This window comes from Callospermophilus lateralis, chromosome 1, assembly GCF_048772815.1.
Source record: "Callospermophilus lateralis isolate mCalLat2 chromosome 1, mCalLat2.hap1, whole genome shotgun sequence".
Lineage (NCBI taxonomy): Eukaryota > Metazoa > Chordata > Mammalia > Rodentia > Sciuridae > Callospermophilus > Callospermophilus lateralis.
Genome location: NC_135305.1, coordinates 10,232,521 through 10,243,830, shown reverse-complemented (window position 1 = coordinate 10,243,830; position 11,310 = coordinate 10,232,521). Strand labels below are relative to the sequence as shown.

Genomic DNA, 11,310 nt, shown 5'->3' with positions numbered 1-11,310 from the left:
CCTGGGCAATTTAGTGAGACCCTATTTCAAAATAAAATAATAAAAAGGAGTGTAGATATACCTTTGTGGCAGAGTGCCTCTGGGTTCAGTCCACTATACACAGAAAAAGAGATAGAGAAGAGAGAGGTAGAGAGGGAGATGTTTGTTGCTTGGTTCAAAATAATAGATGAAGAGTCATTTTAATAATAGTGATTAAAGCAGAAGTCTGGGTTTATAGAGTTTAAATTGCTTTAAAATCTCTGGTGGAACTCGCAACATGAGAGCAAGGAACTTGAGTGCGGAGAAAATGTTTTTTAAACTTAGAAGAAAATAAAGCCCAATTCTATATTGTGCTAGGTGACTTTCTATCTTAGAAATGCCATTAGGAAATGAGTTTAAATTAAACAATAGATACAAATTTGTATTTTATCAACTGGAAGATACCTCACAATAATTTGTGCAATGGCTATACAGGTGATGTTTGTAGTGAATTTGAAAGATATTTATTTCATTCATTTTATTTTATTTACCATGTGTTAGCATTTTAGGAACCTACTTCCATATGCTGGAAGCCACCAGGGCACCCCCAGACTGTCTTCTTCACAGCACTTCTACTGAGAAATTGGACCTTCATGAGGTCAGTCTGCTTTGGGAGCTTTCCCTTCTCCAGAACCTTGGAGTAGCCCTAGAAAAGAGAAAAAAATGTGCTTACAGTTAGGCACAGAGGTACCAGCTCCCTGAGGGAGGAGGTATGGCTACCAGCCGTCACTTTCAGGTACCCAGGTAGGGCTGTGTCTGCTCTGGTCACTGAAGGAAACTGATTATCCTCACCAGTGAGTCAAGAGCAGCACATTCTCTCCCAGGACTTGAGCATAAAACAGCCAGGTCTGGGAGGTGACTCTAGGCTCAGTGGAAAGAGGTTGATTTAAATAAAAGCTAAAACTTGGCTGATGGCAGTATGGACGGTAATACAATCAGCTTAGTCAGGTACAGATTGAGGGCAAAAAACAGTTCTTGAGCAATTTATTTTTCTAAATAAAAGTAAAAGAATGGAGAAGAAATCTGTTAAGATGTATTTTAGTGAGAAAGAATATTTGTATTTAGTTGTCAACTAACTTGACAAGCAGGGTAATGAAAACCCTCAAAACTAGTCACTATTAGGAAGTAGAAGTAATTGTTTTTCCTTGGAAGTTTTCTCAATTTATAATAATGCATTTATTTTGATGTTTATTGGCTTGAGGTTCACTTTTCCCTCTTTGAAGGTAGACCATTATTATTAGAACCATGTGCACCTTATACAACATTATAAAGTCAGTGTTGCATCTTGCACAGTGATATGCACTGCTGCCAAATAAAGATTCAATGAATGACCAATGTGAATAAGTACTTGAAGGATTGTTTGATGAATAGAATCACAAAGCTGTAGAAAATGTGTTTAATGTAGAAAAAATTATCATAATTCAGTAAAATCCTAAGTAGAACTTTAAGTTCTTTAGATCTCTTTCTCTGTAGCAGACTCATTTTGGGGTGAAAAAAAAGTAGCAACTGGATGTCAAAAAAAAAAAAAAACAAAACAAAAAAACATACACACACATAAGCTAATGAAAATTCAACTCTTCTAAGTCATGAATAAAAACTGTTAAGCACTAAAACATATTTTCTGTTTATGCATTTCTCAAAATTTATATATCAGACAATATATTTTCATTCTGTGAAAAAAATTTATAAAGCATGATCAAAATTTCTGTACTTCACTCTCCTCTCAAGAGAAATAAAGAAGACTAATTATTTATAGTTGAAGTAAGACTGATTAGTGTTGCTTGTTCCTATGACTAATTAATGAGGAAATGGCATGTCCTTACCCTTTGATTTGTTGCTGATTAATAAATCAATAAAGTATTACTGTAAGGGAAAAAAAAGAACAGAAACACACTCATATAATGAGATGAGGCTTGCCCTTTTTCACTCTCTGAATGCTCATGGTCTCAAAAAAAATCCACATCATAAATGAAATTAGCTGGGACCATTGCCAAACTTTTAAAGGGGGACTAGAATTGATGGCTCATGAAGATTGAATTATTAATTCACCCTGGAACATGAAACTCCAGGACAAAGTTGGGACACAGCCATTTTGACTGGGACTTGTCATTGCTCTGCCCGCCGTGTGTTACCTTCCTTAATAAACAGGAATTTAAAATGTGAGATTTGTTATCACAGGTCAGTTCTTTAGAAGATGCCTCAACCTAGTATACGTGTTCGGTTTGAGATGCATCCAGGTCAAATACAGCTGAGATTTTTTTGTGTCACTCTGTCCAAGAGTATTTGAACATATCCCACAGCTATGAACAGGATCCTACATCATAGACATTAGCTACCTTTCAGTCTTTCCTGCAGTTTAGATATGTCAACCAGAAATGAAGAAATGGAGATTTTTGTAATGAATCCCTAAAACTCAACTCCTTTGAATACCTCTCTCTGCAGAGGAGATTAGTACCATTTATATGCCTGGAAATGAGCTATCAGGGAGGCCCAGAGACAGCCTTGGACTAGAAGCTGAAAAGCCTTTATTTAGACTTCCCTCATCCCTTGACAAATCACATGCAAGTCTGCAAGTTGGCAACTCTATACCTGTGTGGCTGCATGTCCTAGATTACCGTCTCTTACTGGACTGGTGGGACAAATCCTTCACCTTTGATTTCTCCTTCACTTCCATTCTCCTGAGTCGTCTGTACCTACTTAACATCAGCTACCCTGTCAAACCAATACCTAGGTGGTACACAAATCCCAGCTGTGTTCTGTGCCTGTGGGGTAGGTCAACATTTTAAAACAGAAAAACACCATATTCCCAATTAACTTGATTTGATGAATGATCTGTTGTTTTTAGAACCTTCTGGACCTGCCATGAAATCTGAAACTTCCACCCACATCTTAGCCAAGTAGCTCATTTTACCATGTAGGGGCTTCAAAAAGAGGTACATTTGGCCAACCCCCACTATACTTTAGAAAGCCAGTCCTTGTGTTTCACATAATTCACATTGTCAACCCATGACAGATTTTAAATCACCATGTTTTCTGATTCTCAGCTATACTTTGTAGCTATATTTTGTACTTTCTATTTGTGTATATTTTTAAGAAACTTCGTGTATTAAACTATAATATCCTTGATTTTTAAAAATTATATCACTTTGCTTTTAGATACCATTTCTTACTGGAATCTTAATTATATTTAACTGTTTTTGCAGCCTTGGACTAGAAGCTGAAAAGCCTTTATTTAGACTTCTCTCATCCCTCATGAATCTAATACGATTTTAGCAAGTTCTACAAACAAGAAAATTTATATATGTATATATAATTTTTAAAATATATGTGTCATGGGGTGAGGAGAATTCAGTAAGACAAAGAGTAAAAGTTAAGAGACTGTATTGGAATAAGATAAGGTGTGGGGTTTCAGTGAGGACACCCAAGAACATCCCTCTTTGGACTCAGAGGGGATTTGGGTTTATATGTGCTTCTGAGTTCTTTGGTCACCTTTGGTGAACTTTTTACTAGAAGTGATTTGTGCTAAGTGAGGAGTGATTGACAGATTCCTCTGTCTTGCCCATAATGCCTATTTTCCATGTACCCAATGCTCATTCCTGAGCTTTATATAAAATTCATGATATGTAAGTAATATAAATGAAGTCTTAGTAGGGGATTCTTCCCTCTGGTTTATTGTAGGGCGTCTCTGTGCATGCTTCTCAGAATGATTGGGCAATCATTTCGAAAACAGGTTCTTGATGTTTCCACTTCAGAAAGTTTATTCTTCTGATAGCTTCAGGGGGCAAGATGAAGGGGAGGTCCTTAGCTTCAGGTCAGCTCTACTAATCTAGGTGAGATTTGGCCTGAGTCAAGGGTCCCTAATCTATCCTGCCCCCATATATGTATGTATATATAACAAATCAATAACAAAGCATGGTTAGTCATAGTCATTTTATCACTAGTGATTTCAAAGTACTTTATTAATAAACTTATAAAAAATCCAGAACTTATGTCTTTATATACACTGCAATTCAGTGTAAATATGAAAATACAGTTGCCTATTATATATATGTAATGTGTGTGTGTGCACACGTGCACGCGTGCACACACACACACACACACATCCTTGAAAACTCTTCCCGTAAGAGCAATTCTGTAACTGTAAAATATTAACAAATAATTAGTGCTGTTAGTATTGAAAAATTAATTTACAAATTTTGGAGGGTTTGGTCTCTAAATTTAGAATATCTCTTTATGTTTCTCCCACTAATTCTGAGGTGGCGAAGCCAATTCAACCATAACTACTCAAGTTTCTGCTAGGATGTGATCCATGTACCTTTCTAGAACTGTAATATTTTGAGAAATACTCACTTTAAATTTTTGTGAGAATTACTACAAACTCATCAAGATATGAACCTGGCACAAAACTGCTACTAAAATTTGGGCTAGAAAAAAAATACAGACAACTAAATGGAAATACCATAAAGCAAAAAGGAAAACCTTGAGAGTACAGCTTTATAACACTAATGTCACCCTGAGAAAAAAAAGTTAGAACTTACCAATTTTTTCCTGGTGATGATCATTGATTTTACATCATGGAAATGGTTGATTTAAGAACTGATATTTGAAAGATTTTTTTCCAACTTTCCTATTTTAGCTACAGTATTATACCTTTTTCAAAATTACCTGAGGAAAATTATCATCATCCTAATTTAAACTTGTAGTTTTTCAGATGTCTGAAGTTAAGGTCAACTTTATTCAGAGTGACGGCTCCTTAATCTCTAAGCAGCTTCCATAAAATGGATGTACACAGCAGCTTTTATGGTGAAATCAATTGACATGTTTTTTTATTTTTCATCGTTTCGTGGTAAGGTCCCTAGCATTGTTTATGTTACTAAGGCCCATACCTAAAGCTATAAATAAAATTTTGCTTTATTTTTTTCTTTTTTCTCCCAAACAATACCCAGTTCTATACCCCTCCATATACTGCATACCATTATTCATCTGGAGGGCTGGGTTTCACATGAAAATAGTGGGATAGTGGTCTTGTTCATAATCATTTAGCTTCTCACGCCTGAACAAAATTGTATGGAAATGAAATGACTAGGAGATTAAACAAATGATATGTGATCATGAAAAAACAAACTGCAGAAGTTTAGCCTGTGTCTGCCCTCACAGTGCAGCAGTGAACTTGGGCCCACTGTCCCTTGATAAACATTGGTTTTCTGTAAGTCTTGCAATGGCTGGTGGAGGTGATATGCTTTCCCATGCAAGTTATTTTGAGCATTATTTGTGTTATTGTATTGTTGTATTCTGGCAAACAGCAGAGAAAACTGTATCAATAGTATATTATGATTTTCCTTCTATGATTCATATCACTAGCAAACCTCACCCCCTTTATATAGCAAGTGCAGGTGGTTAAATCTAATCCTATTGGGTAATCTGCATTGGATTGTCAAACAAAATACCCCTGGTTTACTATGGCACATGCATTCCTATTGCAATGTTCTATTATTCCCAAATAAGCTTCCTCATATATGGAGAATCTTGCTCTGTACATTATTTAGGTGGATAAGCGCAAAATCTCTTAGTATTGAATATTCTCAGACTTAGCCCCTCTCTCTCCCTGTACTCTCTAGTAGGACTTGAAAGGAATGTGTGGCTTAGTCACAGAGAAGATCAAGGAGATGGGCCAGTTGCCACTTGATTCCAGATAAGTTGCTGTGTAATTTGGTCCCTAGGTGGGTGCTGGCAGTTGACTCAGGAGGTTCAATGGACCCAGGGTCCTCTAGGATCTTTCTGCTGCCATTCGCTTCTCAAGTATGTGAATGTGATCATTCTGGATAATGATCTAGTGGTACTCAGTCCTTCCAGAGCTCCTCAGCCTGCAAGTCAGAGCACCTCCTTTTGATACCTGGGCTCCACCCTGATGCTCAGGAGGTCGCTCGCGGCTTCATTCAGTTTCCATCGGCATTGCTTGCAGTTAGTCAATCCCTTCTTTTCATGGAAACCTTTTCTGTAGGACCCTGAACCCGACTTGCATCTGACTGAGCACGTCCCCACCCCTCTCCTAATGGATGTCCATGGACCTAGGGAAGCTGCTGGCCATCACCTTGTAGAAGTGTCCTGGGCTCTCCTGTGATGCTTTCTCAGGCCTTGATTCTCCTAACCACATTCACTTTTGCTTTCACTTACTGACAGCAATTTTAGCCAGTGGGTGTGGCGGGCAGCCTGTGAGGTTACTCTCTTCTAGATCCTAAAGGAGTCACCAGGGTACACTCTCTTCTATCCAATTTGCCACCTCTCCCTCCAGCACAGCAGCAAGCACTACCAAGATACAACCATCTCACCACTCAAGTTCCTCATCTCTGCTCTCCTTTCCGTGAGGGCAAGAAGGGATAGAAACCCTATTTCTCCTCTACTCTGGGTTACATGATCTGTTCAGGCAGATTTTAATCATTTGATATGTTCTGTTGAACTAAAGGAATTTAGGAAATTATTTTCCACAGGTAAATCCTGGATTTCAAGACCTTTCTGTTGCTGTGAGGAATTGCTTTGATGCTAGCCAATCAATTTCCTCTTTGTTCTAGGATGAATAGATCCCTTCTTTCCTGGGGTAGTATGTTTCCTGTGAGTCCCTGAAGGTGAAAAACTTGGAGAGGAAAAACTTTCAGGAAAAAAAATAAAAGCACATCATTCTCATATTTCCCTGAAATCATCCTTATGTGTTAAGTGCATGCATGTAATGTCTCACTGAGATTCACACTGACTTAAAATACTGGTCTTTATTGTGTAGATGGAAACACAGAGGATTAAAGGGTATAGTGAACTCGCACCAAGTAACACAGTGGTCATAGGAAGAGCAAGTTCTGAATGCAGATATGAGAACCCCAGAGAACATATGCTCCTCAATCTGGCAATGCCTTCTTGACAGCAGTTATCTAGAATATCTGTTTGAGAAGTTGAGAACTATTTCAAAACACTGACAGATTTGATCTGGGGGTGAGGGAGAGGCGGTAGGAATATGTATTTGAGAACACAACCTTCAGGCATCTTGAGGAGCCCACTGCAGCCTGACCATGCACAGTAAGTTTTTTTCTTTATGCAATGCTCAACCAGTTGTCCAAAATTCCTTATTCTTTACCATAGCAACCCAGGCACTGTACTTGAAAATATCAAAAATCTTTCTGCCCTTTTACTTATATTTACAATACCAATTTAATGATTGACTTTATTCATTTAAAAAACCTGTGACATAGACAGAAGTTTTGCTAAAATCACTTGGCAAGTTATTTTTATAATTGGATTTTGAATAAAATTCCTTTTATTTGGAAAAATACCCTTAAGGATCAGTATGAAGATTCTAGAGACTAATTTTGCATTAGACTTTTGTAAAAGATTTCAGTCTATCTGCCAGTCCCAGACTAATTTCATTTCAGCAGAGTTGTTTATGTGCATATAAAGGTATCATTTTTTAAAAGTGAACATTCTTCTTTAGAGTATAGATATTAGTCTAGTAAACTCAAATTTTTCATGAAAACTAAGGAGTATTTCAGTGGCATCAATAAATGTGTACCCTTAAAATTATAATTGGTGAAGGCCGGAACAGGTAATCTGCCTTTTGACACTGTAAGACTATTCTGATTTTGAGCATGAGATGTCATGCTCTAGGTCTAGAATTAACCAGAATATTTTGTGTAATATCATCAAGTCTGTTTATGACTAGTTAAATTTTCTTTCAGCAATAAAAGAACACATGTTATTGTGCTATGTATGCAACACTGAACTTGAATTTGACCTTGAATGATGGGAAGGCTTCAAATTCATTGTGGTAATGATAATGTAGATAAAATAGTCAGGAAGAAAGAACTGGCATAGTTAGGAAACATAGATTAACCCAACAAATTTAGGGCATGGGACCCTTATAGACACAGATTAAATGCTCTTAATAAAAAATGCTTGGTTTCTCTCTAGTGTATTGTATTTTTCCAGGTGTTTAAAATTGATTATTTGATGATGCCTGCTAATATCTCCCTCATACTGAGGTTAACCGGAGCATTGGATGGTATGATTACTAGGCTGTCTTGTGTTCAACAGTATTCTTCATTGATTTGGTCTAGAAGATTAAAGTGCTCTCAATGGTGTAGCACCCTGAACCACTGGACAGCTATTAGAGAAGTGCCCTTGGAAAACCCTGAATTTTATCAAGGACTGGGAATGACTGATTAATTTTTAAAGTACCTGCTTCTATAAATCTAAATTGCCATTCCAAGACTAATTTCATTTCAGCAGACTTGTTTATGTGCATATAAAGGTATCATTTTTTAAAAGTGAAAATTCCAATACATGTCCAACTCTGTTGGCAAACCTCAAAATTAAAAAGAAACTTTCTTTGTAATTTTAAATTATGCTTCCTCAGTAGCCATAAATCTCAATGCAGTTTTCTGGGCATAAGCTACAGATATTGATCAATATCTTGGTCCTCTGCAGCTGAGTTAAATATCATAGAAACATTAATATTGAAAACTAGATAGATAAAATTGTATAAAACTTATTTTACTTGACCCAGTGGCACTAGCATCTTTCCTTTATGTAATGCCACATGAAAATGAAATCAAATGTTAGAATACATCTAGCTACTTTAGTAGAGTATGTAATATTGTTACATTTTGAGCAATTCATAAATTAATTTATTCAAGCAATTATGCAGAAATTTAAACAATATGACTAGTAGGACTAATTTAGTGTAGAACATTTTTAATCATAGAGTAGAAGTTGAATAATCTTATAAAAGTTGAATAATCTTAGTTAAATATCATGGTTTGTGAGCTACATTCCCTAAGACAGAGATAAATATTAACAATAAGGATTAGTACTTCATAGTTTTTGTGTCTGCATCTGTAAAAATGACTTAATTCCACCTGTCAATCAATGTCAGAGTCAGCTAAACTGGCCAATGAGATAGCTTCAATGTTATACCATAGAATTTAGAGGATTTCATTCCTGAGTCCCAAGGTACTGGTTCTGCTGACAGTCAACAGTCTGTTGAATTTCACAGAATAAACTTTATTTTAAAATTTACGTCAGTTTAGTTTTCTCATCTGAAAAATTGGCTAAAAATTAACATTGGAAGGAAGATTTATTGTGAAGCCAAGGAAGATTAAACTTCAGGGTTCCATTTGCAAGAGCTCACCCAACATGCTCACATTGTTCCTATCTAAGGGCTCTTAGGTTCCTTGTCATTGCTCAGCCAAGAACTGAAGAACAGGACACAAAGACATTAAGCAAGCAGGTAGGTTTACTGTGAAAGCAACAGTGGCAGACAGAGTTCTCCAAAGTGTAGGGACCTCAGAGCCAGGGACCCAGTGGGGAAGTTTGGGCTTGTTCTTTTTATGGTGCCTGCAGTTTCCTCCTTTCTTCTCTCCTCCTCTCTCCCCATGTCCACTTCTGTATTTGAGTTTTTCTACTGGACCTCCATTTGGAGCACCAAGATGGAAGTGTCTGTCTCACTGGGTCCCCCATTGGTGTCCACTGAGCAATTTCATCAACAGGAAGTTGACCACATTTGAGGACCCTCTCCACTTTCCTTTGGTATGGACCTACCCCTGTCTTTACGCTCACCATCTTTCTCTGTTTGCTTAACCCCTTCTCCATCTCCCTCATCATCACCATGTTTTTCCAAAAATCTGTTGAATTGAACAGTAATACGTTGAAGTCTCAGATATTCTACACAAACCTGAACCTACTTCCATACCTATTTCATAAGGATGCTGAGGAGTCAATGAGATCATGACTCAGCATGATTTTAACCACCCTTCAGTATATGGCTCCAAGAAATTCATGAAGCAACATGTCTCTCCTGTATAGCAACTGTCACTGCATGGATCACTCAGCACTGTTGGCACTTCCATGCCTGGTTTTATTTCCAGAAGGGAAAATCTACGTTTATCTTGTCTTTCAACTCCAGTCACTAATATGGTGCGTGACACACTGAGACACTCAATAAATCCTTATTATATCAATGAATATTAAGCATGTTTAGCATTTCAGAATGATATTCAAATTATGAAATAAAATACATTGGGAACTGACGTTGTTACTTTAGAGATGATATTATCCCTGACTTGTGCAATTAATTATGACTTACTTTTTATATTGTCCTTCAATCTGCAATAATCTAACAAAAAATTGACTCTTAATTTTTTGTAAATTTTTTTTTTTTGTAAGGACCAGGGTCATTCCTGCCAGAAATAAGCTATATTGCAGTGACCCAGGAAAATACTATTAGTAGAAAAAATATAATTAAATATTCATACAAGTAATTATTTTCTTCCAGTTGACTTATTTGCTGTCCCCAAATGGGTGTTAATGATGATATTGGACTAACCCTATGTGACAGCATCTGCTGCCTCTTCACACCTCTCATTTGCCACTCTCTGTATACACACAAGAACATTCAGCTTAAGGTTACAGAAAATCTGCTCAGTTTGATAATGTCAACCCATCACATTTCGGTTAAGCAGACATCAAGTCAAATGATGCATGTCACAGAGGCATAAATATTATGTCCATGGAGAGCAGAATTCTAGCCATAAATGCATAGAATCTTCTGGCTTGTAAACTTGAAATACATGCTTAAATTTTGCCAGTGAGATGAAACTGTTGTAAAAATAACACATATTAGGGGCTGGGGTTGTGGCTCAGTGGTAGAGCGCTCGCCTAGCACATGTGAGGCCCTGGGTTCGATCCTCAGCACCACATAAAAATAAATAAACAAAATAAAGATATTGTGTCCAACTACAACTAAAAAATAAATATTAAAAGAAAAAAAAACACATATTAAATTATCAAATTTTTAACTTACTTGGAAACAAGACCTTTCCAAAACATGTATTTTTTTTTCATTAAAAATGCCTTTACCTTAAAGTTATTATCTTAACAACAACAACAAAAAAAATCATCCTGCTATAAAAATCAGACATCATTTTTTATAAGAAGGATATTTCCAGTTGCAGATGTATCCTTTTATCTCAGGATTCTTTCAAAAATGATATTAACCCATCCTTATTCTCAGGGTTAGTTCAAGGAAATTTGAAACCCTTATAAGCTGAAAATCATTACACAATTGAACTTCATCCCAGGAAAAGTTTTTCTGGCAGAATTGCCATATTATGACATTGATCAGGATCAATGTCATTCCAAGAAAGGAAAGAAAATGTTCCTTTACATTGGGAAGGAACTTTGTAAAACTTGTTGAAGTTCCAGTATGGAATGCAATACCTTATTCACTATGTTTCTGATCTTATAAAATAT

General features: G+C 36.5%; 1 pseudogene; it reads right to left on the bottom strand.

Moving 5' to 3' along the window:
- Positions 1-766: 766 nt before the first annotated feature.
- On the bottom strand, positions 767-890 carry LOC143384149 (small nucleolar RNA SNORA3/SNORA45 family; annotated as a pseudogene).
- Positions 891-11,310: the final 10,420 nt, after the last annotated feature.